Source organism: Bos grunniens, chromosome 16, assembly GCF_055505025.1.
Source record: "Bos grunniens cultivar Pamir isolate PY7600 chromosome 16, Bosgru_T2T1.0, whole genome shotgun sequence".
In the NCBI taxonomy this organism is placed as follows: domain Eukaryota; kingdom Metazoa; phylum Chordata; class Mammalia; order Artiodactyla; family Bovidae; genus Bos; species Bos grunniens.
In genome coordinates, this window is record NC_141180.1 from 81251863 (window position 1) to 81264659 (window position 12797).

The window sequence follows — 12797 nt, forward strand, 5'->3', positions numbered from 1 at the left end:
CATTAAAAGTGGAGATGTCACTTTGCCAACAAAGGTCTGTATGTAAAGTCAAAGGTATGGTCTTTCCAGCAGGCATGTAGGTGTGAGAGTTGGACCATAAAGAAGACTGGGTGCTGAAGAACCGATGCTTTCAAATTGTGATGTTGTAAAGACTCTTGAGAGTCCATTGGACTGAAAGGAGATCAAGCCAGTCAATCCTAAAGGAAATCAACCCTGAGTATTCATTGGAAGGACTAATGCTGAAGCTATAATCCCTTGGCCACTGATGTGAAGAGCGGGTCATTGGTAAAGACCCTGATGCTGGGAAAGATTGAAGGCAAAAGGAGAAGGATGTGGCAGAGGATGAGTTGGTTAGATAGCATCACTGACTCAGTGACGTGAATTTGAGCAAACTCTGGGAGATGCTGGAGGACAGAGGAGCCTGGTGTGCTGCAGTCCATGGGTGGCAGGAGTCGGCCGTGACTCGGCAACGGAACAACTACTGCAGTGCAGCCTTGGGCCTCTAGAGAAGGAGGGGCAGCCTGAAGAGACCAGAGTCTTCCACTCACACAGACAACCAATGCGAAAAGGCCAGTTAAGGTCAGAACACGTGCGGCAGGTAGAAAAGGGTGAATCTGGTCTGCTTCAGGCCGCCCTTGAGACACACACAGGCCAGGCACGAAGCTGCTGGCACAAAGGCAAGGGGTGCTGCCCGTCTGGGATCCCTTTTTAAGCCGGGCTCTCTGCGAAAGTGCTTCTGGAATTTGGAGGCATTGCAGGAGCCAGAGCCAATACTGCTCTCTCTCTGTGGCTGAGCTTGCCTAGCCCCTACCCTTATTAGGCAACTGGCAAAGAACGACCGGTAAGTGTTCACGCAGCCTCAGCCCCGGGCGCAACGCTCTGATGTCCGGGAGGCCACTGCCTCCCGTCAAGTCAGGATTAGTCATGCTGCTCGGGGCTTTCTGGGTAAGGCATGTTCTCACTCCCCGTTTCTAGCATTTTGCCAGCCTAATGATGACGGGATAGAAGAGGGAATTTTCTTCCCTTCCTGTGGGGTCAAGAAATCCTACTGCTTACATGACCACTAAATCATTGTAATTTTTTTCCTCCTAAAGTTCTGTAACACCTGTTGTGCAACCTGTCGTGACACGTGACAGGATTTGGCATACCAATTTTAGGTAGGACGGCTGTGACTCCCACCTTACAGGTGAAGACGCTGAGATTCAAAGCCCTAAAAAGTGCCTGTTCTTCCGCAAGTCAGTGGCCTTTCCTGTGCCGTCCTCTTGCTGTACCTACTCCTCCCCTCCAGTCTGGGCCTCTTCATTTTCTGACAAATATCTAACAGGTTCTTTACCACCACTTAGAGGAAGTACTGACTCTCGCACTTGCTCTTTCTCTTTCAGAACCAGTTCCCTCACATTCCACACAGTCAGGATCAGAGATCCCCTCCAGTTCCTACACATACCTGAGAAGCAGAGCGCCCTACACTTCCTGATAACTCAATTTGCAGCTAACCTCCCTAGCAAGTTCCAAAGTGAGGAGCTGCCAGAGATAAAAAAAAAAAAAAAAACAAAAAAAAAAACCATGTCTTAAGCCACCAAGCCATAAACAATAGTCAGACGCTGTTCCCTCCAGTTTTGCCAAGAAATCCCTTACTCGTAGAAACCTTCCTGGAGTGCCCTCAGAATATGAGGGAAAAAGTTAACTTCCTATGTAGGGGACAGAGTAGGGTATTTTGAGGATGTGAAAGGAACCCACTCCCTGAATCTCCACTGCCAAAGGCTGCTAATGAATCTGGCGTGATGCATGGGAAATGAAGAATGAATGCAAACAGGAGAAAGGAAATGGCAGGGGGCCGCGGGCCCAGGCTGCAGGCTGGCGACCGCAGCGAGACCTGCCGGGAATGGTAAGGAGCTCAGCTCCAGCCTCTGGGCTGCCGGCGGCCGCTAAGATGGGGGTGGCACAGGAACAGGATCGAGACACCTTATAACGCGCCAAACTGAGCACGGAATCTGCTTCAGGCCCACCCTTTCCCATTCAGAGAGAAATGATTCATGTAAGTACACACGTGTTATTACTGATACATAAACAGCAGCCTAGCATAGCAGCTGTTATGTAGTGGTTGGTCCATACATAGTTATTCTCATTATTCCACATATTGTTTCTCTGAATCTTCATTAACAGCCTTGTAAGGAGGGCAAGCCATTTTATAGGAGGGAAATACAGATTCTGAGAACGAGGATTTGTGTCCTAGCCTGAATCCAAAGCCTCAAGTACAAGGTCAATCCTCTACGAAAAAGGAAACAAAGCTACAGATTTACTACCTAAAGCTTGACGAGAAGCCCATATAAATCTATATGGCCCAGAGCCCCTAAAGGCTCTACCACACCTCAGGGAAACACCTCCTTACCTCTTTCAGCTTCCTGGGCAACCACAGCAGTAGGTCACAGCTTATGAGGGGCTGACACCCTCCACTCCAGCCCTGCCCCCACATACATATGCCCCGGCCAGAATGCCCTTGGCTCCGGATGGCATGACTCCAAGTATGTCCAGTTCCCACTCAGAGGCTGAAGGAGGGGGCTGAGGGCTCCCTGCACTCCATCACCTCACACTCGGGGCATCAGCCCTGGGATGGGGAGAGGCACAGAGACACCTCTTCTCTTCTTATTCCCGCAGGGGCAGTTCCCTGCAGTGTCTTAAGCTTCACTCTTTGTCTCGTTGCTGGCATACCTCTAAGAGGCCTTTCATGAGAGCTGGCAAGCACCTGCACGGGGCAGGCTGCCCTGCATGAGACATCCTTGGCTGGCCCTCCTCTGAAGGTCTAAATACCACGCGGAGGCTGCTTTGCTTCATCCTCATGACATGACAGGCCTCTTATTCCCATGACCAGAGGCTGGCCCACCAGCGTCAGTTCTCACCACTCGGGTCACGCAGCCACCCTGCTTGGGGTTCAGGGCTCTCCTTCTATCCCCCTGCCCTAGTGCCTGCTGGCTTGCCAAGCAGACCTGCATGCACACCCTCCTCCAGTCTCTGAGGCCCTGTGGAGGCATATGGGCAGAAGGTCAGGGCAGGGGATGCTGGCGGGAGTTCAGGTGGTGGGCAGCACCCCCTCTCATCGCCAGCAACAGCCAGGTTGGTGCCAGGAAGCCAAGGGAGGACTGAGGCACCAAAACTAGGCCTCCGTACTGACCACAGCATGGCACACTGCAGCCTGTGGTGCTGGAACCCGATGCTAATTCTCTGCCAGCCCCTGGGACCTGGGTTCTGGTGGGTACTCCCTTCCTAAAGCGAAGACATCACTTACTGGTGAGGAGGTGGCTTATGTGAGGCCTCCTGGCTTACCCGCTCCCTCCCCACAAGCCTTCGAGAAAGTGAAAGTGTCTGACTCTTTGTGACCCCATGGACTGTAGCCCGCCAGGCTCCTCTGTCCATGGGATTTCCTAGGCAAGAAAACTGGAGTGGGTTGCCATTTCCTTCTCTTGGGGAATCTTCCTGACCCAGGGATTGAACCCAGGTCTCCCGCATCACAGGCAGATTCTTTACCATTTGAACCACCAGGTAAGCTACCCTGAGAAGGTCTTCTTCAGTTCAGTAGTAGAAATGCAGTGCCAGAATCAAAGCATCTGTGTAGAGAAGATGTGGTGCCCTCAAGCCCTGGGTCTCAGGGATTCAGAATTTCCCCCTCCTCCTTGGAGCCACCTTGCACTTGACCAAACTAAGTCTATGCATTATTTGTGGTGACAGAGTTGAAGGCAACCTGGGATCCCCTCTCCCACTGATGGGCAGGAAAAATACATGAGCTAGATAACAGAGAATATCATGCAACAGAAACACAGATCAGATGTACATACAATATTGCTGATCTTAAAAACAGTGCTTAGTGCAGGTAAAAAAGGATACTTTAACAAAAATTAAAAACATATGCATTTTAAGGGATATATTTAAACAAAAAGACACACATTAGAATGCTGCTCACAGGGAGGGAAGGGAAAAGATGTGGAATATGGGAAACAGCACAGGAAGGGCCTTGCATGGATCACGATAATACTGGACCATGAATCCACAGTACGATTGACTCAACAGTCTGCACCCGAAACCGGAAAAACATAAAACATGCTACGCTACTGAAGCCTTTCAGACCTGAAGGGACTGCACTGTCTAAGATATGCCATGACAATGAGAACAAAACTTACCAGTTCTGGCCAGACGCCTTCAGGTGGCAGGGAGAGGTCAGGCCCACAGAGAGCACAAGCTCTCTCTGACAGTGAAGCCGAGAATTGGCCAAAGGCTGATGATACTCTGCTCCTGATATCTATTGATCCAGCCCCTGTCAGAGACCCCAGAACCATTAAGGTGAAGACAGGAAGTTTCATGACATGGGTTGGGAAACTGAAGCTGAAATGTTCCTAACAGGGCACTGTTACCTTCCTAGATTCATCCTAAAAATAGCACCAATAGAGCAAAATGAAAATGGGCAGTCCCTTGGGCCTAGAGCCATAGGGAATATACCCTATTTCCAAATAATCTGAGTCATACTGGCCTGGGTCACTGCTATGGCTGCCTGTGACTCAGGGGGTGTTACGGGAGTGTTCACAGAAAGCTGAAGCTCAGGAAAAAAAAAAAAAATGTAGAGGATGGAACAGTAACCTCCTTCAGTGGATGAAGGAGGACAAGAGCTGAGTTCAGGCGGGAGTAACCGTCCCATCCAGAAGGTCTGTTGTCTGATGCAAGGAGTGCTGGCCAGATGGTGGGAAATGCGCTGGACATGGGTTAAAAGGGCACCTTCCTCCTACACTAAGCAAGGAGCAGCTTGCTTGCACTAGGTCAGCAGACAGGAGGCAGACCCTCGGGCAGCAGCTTTCGCAGACCCAGGACACACAGACTCGTGGGCAACAGACTGCCTTTCTTGGCGCTGAGGTGGTTTTTTCACGTTTTGGCCCCATGGGAAAAAGGGGGGAGTGCTATTTAGCAGCTGGATTATATCCTGTATTATTTTTACGAACAAATTTCAAGAGAACCATGTCATGCTTACGGAGAGGGAGAAGGGTCAGTCTCCCTGGGCTATTGGAGTTGGTCAGCATCTCGTTGCTCCTAGACCCCAGGCTCTGGTGGAAGCCTCAGGTGCGAGGGAGGTCACATGTCATCCACCAAACGGCGTGCTGTGGGCAGCTGTCCCAGGGGCTCAGGAGGAGAGGAAGCAAAACAACATTCCTGTGTGCCCCGGAGTACCACACTGCCTGGGTGGCACTCCTGTTGCCTCCGTCTGCTTCATGACAGTCTTGCCAGTATAGACAGCCACCCCCGGCCCTGTCTAATCCAGACCTCTCAGCCCAGCTAGATCCCGGAAGCTCCAGACAAACGGGCAACGGCTCCACGCCGAGAAGATGGCATGTATCAGGACAGAGATCCGGGAGCACCCCTGAATAAGTCACCTTACCACCCAGGTTCACTCTTCTTTGTTTATACACTGTATAGATAGGAGCTGCTAAGTCAGGGTGGGGCTTCTGAAATTGGGCAGATCATACTTTCTTGCACTTGTGCCTTGGAGCAGCGGTTCTGAAACCTGCGTGAACATCAAGACTCCCAGGAAGTCGCAAAGCCCCGCTTTGAGTTCCCTGGGTCTTAGAGCAAATTCCTATTGGCTGTCTATTTTACATATGGTAGTGTAGGTTTTCATGTTACTCTCTCCATACATTCCACCCACTCCTTTCTCCTTGACCCCGTGGCCATAGGTCTGTTCTCTGTGTCTGTGTTTCCATTGCTTCCCTGCAAATAAATTAAAAAAAAAAAAAAAAGACTTCTGGGAGGGTTCCCAGAGTTGCTGGTTCAGGAAGTCTGAGGATGTGCATTGAAACAAGCTCCCTGACAAGCGGATGCTGCTGCTGGTCTGGGTACCACACTTGAGAAGGATGCAGAGTTTACAACCTTGTGAGAATCTCCAGCGACACCAAGATAAAGCAACCGAGGCTCCCAGCGGAGGCCCAGGCCCAACACCGTCCTCGGATCCAGGCTGACAGGGGAGTCACACAAGGGTCTTGTCCCATCTCCCCCTCCTTTAGTCCTTCCAGAATGTTGATCTTTGCTTCTGTTCATCTCAGGGCAGCCTTGTTCCCAGAGAGACCCATGATCTTCTCAAGGGAAGCCTCTGTCCTGTGAGTCCTTGAGAGACTTGAGAGGACCTCCCTGAATAGGCTGCAACAGAAGCCAGGATTTATTTAGAAAGTTCAAACAAGCTGCCTCGTGAGGTTCAGAACCCGGACCCCTTTGGGTTCATGTGCAGCTAAGCACCCTCTGCACTTTGGTTCCGACTTTGCAGGAGATAAGAGATGGGGTGATGCCCAGGGGAAAGAGAAGAAATAGGCAGGAAAGACACCCACCCCTCACTTCAGGTTCTCAGGATATTACCACTCCTCGGCACATCTGAGGCCTTCCTAGGTGGCATAGTGGGTTCCTGCCAGTGCAGGAGACGCAGGAGCCTCGGGTTCGATCCCTGGGTCAGGAAGGTCCCCTGGAGAAGGAAATGGCAACCCACTCCAGCGTTCTTGCCTGGAAGGTTCCACGGACAGAGGAGCCTGGAAGGCTATAGTCCATGGGGTTGCAGAGTCGGACACAGCTGCACATCTGGATCCCATGCTGCCCTGGCTCTGCCATTTCCCACGGCCCCGCCACACCTCGGGTTGGGGGGAGTGGTGCCCACTGCTCTGAGGCCCAGGCGGCACGGGTGTGGCGGGTGAGCCGCAGCAGCTGCTGTTTTCCAGCCGGGGTGACAGGCTGCTATAAACACTTGCTGAGGTTGCTATGGCAAAGTGAGTGTGCAGACCCACGATGGTGTAGCTATTTATGTGCCTGTAATGGCAGAGCGGCCGGTTTTTTATTATTTTACTTTCAAAGTTTTCCTTTCCCAACCCCTAAAACTGCTTAAAAAAAAAAAGAAAAAAAAAAAAAAGAGCCACTGCATCTTTCCTCAAGAAGAAAAAGACTCTATTACAGAGTCTGGGATTTGAAACAGCAAGGGGAAGACTGAAGTAAGGAGTATGGTCAGCTCCTTTGAAGAGGGCAATGTATGGCTTCTTGCCCCTACATGCTTCTGCCTCAGCTCAGCACGGGGAAGCCCCAACTCTGGGTTTTCTCACCTCTGCACCACTGGCTCTGAGAAGAGACAAAGATGCTTTGTCCTATGCCTTCCTGTCAAAGCTGGCTCCAGCCAGCAGCATTCCTTAGGTTCCCTGTCTCCCCACCAGCCCCCTGCCGGATGCAGGTTTCGTCAGGACCAAGACACGGGGTCGTGGGAAGACAGTCTCAAGACGATCACCCTCCGGTCCCAGCCCAGCCATGGGTGCAGAGCCATCCGACATGGATCCCAGACACTCCTGGCTGGAGGGCCGTGGGAAATGACTTCTGAGGTACCTCTGAAGGGACACCTGTTTCTGCCACTTGTACAGAGAACTTTCATTCAATTCTCTCTTCTCAGGGAGCTCTGGGGGGAAAGGATACTCCTGTAGAACAAGGTTTACGGTCCAAATCAGGATGGTAAGGACCTCTCACCAGCACCAAGGAGCCAGCATTCAAGGTTCAGATGCTGGAGGATGATCAAAAGCAAGGTTGATTTATCCTTGGACACCAGGACACTAGGCACGTGGGGAAAGCTTTTGGTAGAAGTAGGGAGTATTTTCTGGCTACTGGATGGGGCAACACAGCCTCCTACCTTCTCCACTCGCCCCGGCAAATGTGAAGTAATAAATACGAACAAAGAAATGCGCCATCAGGCATAAGCAGCCCAAGAGGGAGAGGGTGGAAGATTACCGTGTGGTATCTCACACCCACACCCGTGCACGTACACAACTGAGCTAAGAGTGTGTGCTGACTGATAAATACGCCAGTCATCAGATGACATCTAAAGAACAGAGAGCCACCTTGCAGAAACAGCTGGTTGGAATACAAAAGATGCTGAAGGATTTTACCATTCCTCTTTCTCCACCTTATTCTAGTTCCTTTCAGATGGTTACATCCTTAGTAGGAGAAAAAAAAACCCCACCTGCCGAAGGGCATATTAATCAGATTAAAAATAAAGTTAGGGCAGTTTTAACAAGAGCAAATCACACAGACGGTTCAATTCTTTCCATCTCAGACTGGAACAGAATGCCTCCCAGATGCCACTATGGCTCAGAAAGGCTATCAATGAGAACAGTCCTCAAGGGGAAGAGAGGCAGAGGGGGAAGCTGCTGTTGATTCCACAAGGGAAGCACCCCCTGCTGCCCCAGGAGAGGTCAAGGTCCTAACTGACAGTCTGGGTTAGCTGATACAATCTTGCTGGGAAAATCAGCAACTTGGGACAGCAATCAGTCTTGGCAGACCCTTGAGGTCAAAGGAGCAGAGTGGGCATGGTCTCTAGGCTTGTCAAATCAGCTGTCGCCAGCACGCCACTGTCCCTGCAAGGCAGGAAGGGAGGGCCCAACATGAGCTCCTGTTGGTAAGTCTCAGCGCATTTACTCAGGCTGAGCAGTCGTTGCTTAGGAATACATTAAAGACAAAGAAGCGGACATGTCCTAGAACCCCCACAGCAGACTAAGCTTCCAAAAATCTCGGTTATAAACAGTGTTTATTCAAAAGGGCTCAGATGGACACAGGGCCCATTGTTGAAAGAGACAACGGGCAGGCAGAGAGGTGAGTCAGCCCCAGCTGGCGGTGGTTTATGCATCTCAAGAGAAAGTGCAAGGTACTGTGTATTCTGGGCGAGTGGAAAGGGTGTGTCACCTCCTTCTCCCAGCTCCTGCCTCAGTGCCTGACCTAAAACGTGGAGGTCACGAGTGAGCGACCCCTCTCTGCTCCCACGCGCTTCTGTCCCTAGGGAAAGAGAAAGATGGAAGGCCGGGAAGGAGACCCAACCTGCACAGAGAAGCCACTGTTCAGTCCCAAGGGCCCACCCTCAGCACAGGCCCGTCCCCCCGGCCTCTTGGGGGCTGCGGGGCTGGCGGACTGGAGGCCCGTCACCCTCGCTCTCCAGGACACAGCCACAGGGCTTTTCTGCTGCGGATGGAAGGGAAACCAGCTGCAGGAATCACTGCAGGAATCATCCACCCTCTAGGCAGAAGCAAAGACCAACTATACAGAACTCAGGTTCTCCTGATACCCATTCAATTCTAAACTCCCACACACAGCATTTTAAACATCACTGCCATACCTCCAAGGAAAAACCTGGGAGAACCATGGTGATTGTTTCTTGGGGAGAGGTCTGTAGGAAGTGGCAGAAAAGCATGTTTTCTGGATTATTTCTGAAGCACTGCACTGCCAGAAATCATGGGAAAAACAGCCAGTATCAGTCTCTTTTACCTCCTCATTTTTCTCTCTATACCTCAAATCTAAGCCTTATTTTTTCATATTTCTGTACATCACTTTCCACATCTCTCCCTCTCTTCCTGCCTGCTTCCTTCTCGCTTTCTCTCTGTCTCTCACCCTCACAACATATCTATTTATCGGTCTGCCTATCTATCTATCTCAATCTCAAAATCTCTCTCATTCTCTGCCACATTTCCAGGGGCAATCTAATTGGACAGAATTCCATCCTCCTTACCTGGGTAATTTCTGGAACCAATCAGCCCTGTCAAGTCCACATTGGCTCAAACAGCAAAGGAGTCTGGGAACACTCAGAGGCGAGTGGGGCGCTCACGGGGCTGCCATGGCTAGTCCCAGCACAGGGAATTCTCTCTCCCTCAGAGAATGGCCCAGAGACAGTCAGGCTGAACTCCGAACCAACCTGCATTCTCCCAGACCTTCCTGGAGCTTGCCTGGCTACGTCGAATAAGTAAGTAAATAAGTAAGTGAAAGCCACTCAGTCGTGTCCAACTCCAGGCCAGAATACTGGAGTGGGTAGCCTTCCCCTTCTCCAGGGGATCTTCCCAACCCAGGGATCGAACCCAGGTCTCTCACATTGCAGGCGGATTCTTTAGCAGCTGAGCTACAAGGGAAGCCCGGCTAAGTCGAATATGTAGCATCTAATCATGCTTGAAGCACAGTCAAACACTGGGGACTCAGAAGTGAAGACCCCCTAACACAGGCAGTGGGAAAGGAAGGATGCGAGACTATTCCTACGGGTAACAAACTGAAATCAGGATTTCGTATGCTCAGCCAAGTTCCTGATCCAGTATAGATAGGAAGTGACCTGATGGAGGAAGAGGCTGGGAGATTAGACAGATATAAAACACATCTGGGGCCACAACTGGACTCTGGCTCCTCTCTGTGCCGCCACAGAAGCTGAAAATTCACAACTGAACATGATAAGCTAGTCCTACCCAACCACAAGCTGCAAAGTGGCTCCACTGTTTCACTTGAATTGCGCTGTGATTCTATAAAATTGGGGCTGGGAATAGACAGATGGAGGCGAACATTCAGCTCCCTGGTGACACAGTCGCCTTCTCCTAGCTCTCCCTACCACTATGCAAGTAAGTATTCAAGGATTCGCAGAGGGAACCAGTGGAGGAGCTGCAAAAGGCATCCTAACCCAGCAGGGCCAGACCTCTGTAGGCATCTCACACTATTTGTCTAACATCTGCTTCAGCAAAAATTTGCTGGAGCACTCTTCCCAGCTTCTCCAGTCTCACACATCCTGGCCAGCTGTTCCAAATCAGTTAAGATCCATATCAGCAGAGAACAATCCTTTCCAGTGTCGGGGGGAGGTCAGCGCCCGCCCTTCAGGGCTTCAGCCCCTGAGCCCTCCCTCTGCAAGCTGCCATGTCCAAAGAGGAGCCAAGGACAGGCTACCCCGCTTCCCGCCCTCCCTCCTCCAACAGCCAGCTCAAGAGGATTCCTTCACGGGGACGTCCCACAGCAGCGAAGCCACGGAAACTTTGCCGTCTAAGGCTGTGGAATTCTTCTACCGGGCTCCTGCAGTTAATCATCACAGCTCCCTGGATGCCCAACTTGGGACTTTAAAAGGTAGCACCAGAGCAAACATGTCAAGAGAGAAAAGAAAAAAAAGTTGGGGCAAGCTAAAAGATAACCAGCTCCAACAGTCTTCTAAGTAACTGAGTAATTATGAAAAGTCAAAGAAGAAAGAGGCAAGTGAAAAATGCGTGGACCACAGCTTCAGGATTCCCAGCTAATGTTGCCTACATTCATATTCCAAATCCTGCAGGAAATGTTGCTTCCATTCCTAACCAAAAGGGTTGGTTTGTTTGAAACTTTCTTCGAGCAGAACTAAAAATTTGAAGGCTTCTGTCCCACTTTGGAAAAATGTATTAGAGAGTCCAGAGCTGTGAGTACAAGGCTTTGGAACATTAACTCCCAAGATGGTAGAAGTGGCCTCTTAGGCCAGGTTGCCATGGTTTCCGGGAGAACAAACAGAATATGGCCCTAAAGAGGGGTAGGAGGGTGAACCGCCTTTTTCTTCTGATTGGAGTCGTTTCAAGAGCCAAGACAGGAGTGGGGTACGGTAAAACAAAGCGAAGTTTACGGAAGGTTACAGGGGAAAGAAAATGGTCAGTCTTCATCGGTCCCGTTCTTCCTGGGGAGGCTAGGGTGAAGGCCCTGTGTTTAGGATGATAAGGCACCATGTCGGGGAAGAGTTAAACCTAGGAATTACATAGGAAGATGAGCAGCCTCTCTTCTATATCAAATGCCCAGCCAAGCTAACCTAGGAGGCAAGGAGAACACAGGCTGTAAGTGAGCTGCTCCGGGAAAGGCAAGGCCCTCCGAAGCCCCTGAGTTTCACCCAGAAGTGATACACAGAGGTGGTGTTTCCCCAGAACTGAGGCCTACCCCTCTGGCCACCTCCCACACCAGCATCAGTGTACTGTCTCCCCAGGCCCTCGGTTGGGACTCCCGATTCTCGTTCCAAAGGACCAGATGGGGCAGAAGAGTGTCGAGTGCCAGAATGCTACCACGTCTTTCCAGCAGGAGCGCTCAGCTGAACGGGGCCACCTGGCCTAGGAATTCCCTTTCATGCTCGTGACAGCTCTCTGCATTGTACAAGAACCCCTTGGATGCCTCCTCCAGAGTTCCTGCCAGCTTGACTCACACTGGAGAGGTGGAAAGGACAGAGCTGACCAGGATTCTCTACACCCAGAAGTGGCGACTGTAGGACCTTTGTAGGTTAAGTACCATGTATGCCCTGCCAGCTTCTCAAAGCAGGGTAGGGCCAGGGGTTGACCAGCCACAAGCTAGGAGGCAGGTTTATCAGTGAGTGCACTCCAGAGTTAAATTCCTTGCCTTTTCAGGGAGCAGATCCTCTGTGTTTCCTACCAACTAGACCAAACATCTCCCAGAACCCCAGTGCTTCCCCTTTGGGGAAAGCCTAATGGAAATCCCCTCATTTCACACTGAAACTTCTATGAGTCAAACACTGTGCCGGGCGCTGGGACAAAAAGACTGCAGTCTATATGGGAAAACAGGGCAGATAACGCAAAGAAATCTGCATTAGGCGTCAAATGAAGGGTGGAAATGCCCCCCTTACCTATCCACCTGTGTGTATCCAGCACCTCCAAGGTCGGCCCCGCAGGCCAGCTGGCAGCCAGGACGAGATCACTCACAGAACCCCTACCCCCCAACTCTGGGCCCCACCCACACCATATGCAAAGGGGAGCTTTCCAGAGCTGCTCCATACAGCACATGGGTGTGCACGTGTGCCCTGAAAATGATGAGCCCATAGTAAGCCAGGCACTGGGAGATGAGCCACGCTAAGTTTTGCTGGGTGGGTTATGCACCCATGGGCTGGGTTCATCTGAAGGGAGCACCTTGCTAACATCATTATAGAGGTGCCTTACAGGCTGGCAGTGACATGTCACTGTCAACCTGACACACTGCCTTGGGTCACTAGATTCTAA

General features: G+C 51.1%; 1 protein-coding gene across 8 annotated transcripts in view; it reads right to left on the bottom strand.

Annotated features, from left to right (window-relative positions):
- ATP2B4 (ATPase plasma membrane Ca2+ transporting 4) overlaps positions 1–12797 on the bottom strand; it is a 100185-nt gene that overhangs the window by 59027 nt on the left and 28361 nt on the right. The window contains exon 1 of one of the 8 annotated variants that reach the window (XM_086345769.1): positions 2390–2802. The exons of 6 other annotated variants lie outside the window; for them this stretch is intronic. The gene's annotated coding sequence lies outside the window, so the exon portion shown is untranslated. Of the gene's footprint in view, positions 1–2389; positions 2803–12797 lie in introns of those variants that run through there. One more of the 8 variants, XM_086345772.1, reaches the window with a different exon arrangement.